We start from the raw sequence: 2,628 nt of genomic DNA, 5'->3' as shown, positions 1-2,628 counted from the left end.
GCTGATGGACGGGCTGATGGACGGGCTGATGGACAGGCTGATCGACGGGCGGATGGACGGGCTGATGGACGGGCTGATGGACAGGCTGATGGACAGGCTGATGGACGGGCGGATGGACAGGCTGATGGACGGGCTGATGGACGGGCTGATGGACAGGCTGATGGACAGGCTGATGGACGGGCTGATGGACAGGCTGATGGACGGGCTGATGGACAGGCTGATGGACAGGCTGATGGACAGGCTGTTGGACGGGCTGATGGACAGGCTGATGGACAGGCTGATGGACGGGTGCATGGACGGGCGGATGGACGGGCTGATGGACGGGCTGATGGACGGGCTGATGGACAGGCTGATGGACGGGCGGATGGACGGGCTGATGGACGGGCTGATGGACAGGCTGATGGACAGGCTGATGGACGGGCTGATGGACAGGCTGATGGACAGGCTGATGGACGGGCGGATGGACGGGCTGATGGACAGGCTGATGGACGGACTGATGGACAGGCTGATGGACGGGTTGATGGACAGGCTGATGGACAGGCTGATGGACGGGCGGATGGACGGGCTGATGGACGGGCGGATGGACGGGCTGATGGACAGGCTGATGGACGGGCTGATGGACAGGCTGATGGACGGACTGATAGACAGGCTGATGGACGGGCTGATGGACAGGCTGATGGACGGGCTGATGGACAGGCTGATGGACGGGCTGATGGACAGGCTGATGGACGGGCTGATGGACAGGCTGATGGACAGGCTGATGGACAGGCTGATGGACGGGCTGATGGACAGGCTGATGGACGGACTGATGGACAGGCTGATGGACGGGCTGATGGACAGGCTGATGGACAGGCTGATGGACAGGCTGATGGACAGGCAGATGGACGGGCGGATGGACGGGCTGATGGACAGGCTGATGGACGGGCGGATGGACGGGTGGATAATGACGCTGCAGTTTAACCCACAAACACATCAACCATCCCAATGACTAACGCGTGGCTCCAGCTTAACCCTTGCGTGTAAAACCAGCTGTCACATGATGCTCTGCTGAGGCCAGTGACGCTCATCCAATCTTCACAGCTGAACTCGGAGCGTCCCATCATGCCTCTCTCCACACACACGTCAGCTCTCACTCCATAAGCCCTGACGTCCTCACTTTAAACACGGCAGATGTGCAAAAATACACCTCAGAAAACTGTCAAGCTGGTCAAGTCTTTCTGCAGAATCTAATGAAGATGTGAAGTTAAGTTTAACACCTAGTGCTGGAATTCATCAAGAGCAAGAGATTTAAAGGGACATTTCACCCTAGAATTATCAATCTGTCATCTTTTATGAATTTCTTTCGTCTGCAGAACATAAAAGATATTTTGAGAAATTATTTTTTTGAATTATAAAATGAAAGTCAGAGGAGTGGACGCCAACAAACTTATTCTTTTGTGTTTCACAGAAGTAAGTCATACATGTAAATTCAGTAAATGATGACAGAATTGATCATTGTTGGAGAGCGATCACTGTTCATAGTGAACTGAAACTGTATATGTTACAGACAGACGAACAGACGAACAGACGGACAGATGGACCAACAAATAGACGGACAGACAAACATACGAACATACGAACAGACGGACAGACGAACAGATGGACCAACAAATAGACGGACAGACGAACAGACGGACAGACGAACAGACAAACAGACAAATAGACGAACAGACGAACAGACGAACAGACGAACATACGAACATACGAACAGACAAACAGACGAACAGATGAACAGACGAACATACGAACAGACGAACAGACGAACAGACAAACAGACGAACAGACGAACATACGAACAGATGAAAAGATGGACCAACAAATAGATGGACAGACTGACAGAAGAACAGACAAACAGACGGACAGACAAACAGACGGACAGAAGAACAGACAAACAGACGGACAGAAGAACAGACAAACATACGAACAGACAAACAGACGAACAGACAAACATACAAACATACGAACAGACGAACAGAAAAACAGATGGACCAACAAATAGACGGACAGACGAACAGACAAACATACAAACATACAAACATACGAACAGACGAACAGATGGACCAACAAATAGACGGACAGATGAACATACGAACAGACGGACAGACGGACAGACGGACAGACGGACAGACGAACAGATGGACCAACAAATAGACGGACAGACAAACATACGAACATACGAACAGACGGACAGACGAACAGATGGACAGACGAACAGATGGACCAACAAATAGACGGACAGACGAACAGACGGACAGACAGACGAACAGACAAACAGACAAACAGACAAACAGACGAACATACGAACAGACAAACAGACGAACATACGAACAGACAAACAGACAAACAGACAAACAGACGAACAGACGAACAGATAGGCCAACAAAGAGACGGACAGATGAACAGACGGACAGATGAACAGAAGAAAAGGCAGACAGACAAACAGACGGACAGACAGACAGACGAACAGATGGACCAACAAAAAGACGGACAGACAAACATACGAACAGACGAACAGATGGACCAACAAATAGACGGACGGACGAACAGACGGACAGACAGACGAACAGACAAACAGACAAACAGACGAAC

The sequence above is a fragment of the Gobio gobio genome (assembly GCF_949357685.1).
Source record: "Gobio gobio genome assembly, chromosome: 17".
NCBI lineage: Eukaryota > Metazoa > Chordata > Actinopteri > Cypriniformes > Gobionidae > Gobio > Gobio gobio.
This window is presented reverse-complemented; position numbering follows the sequence as displayed.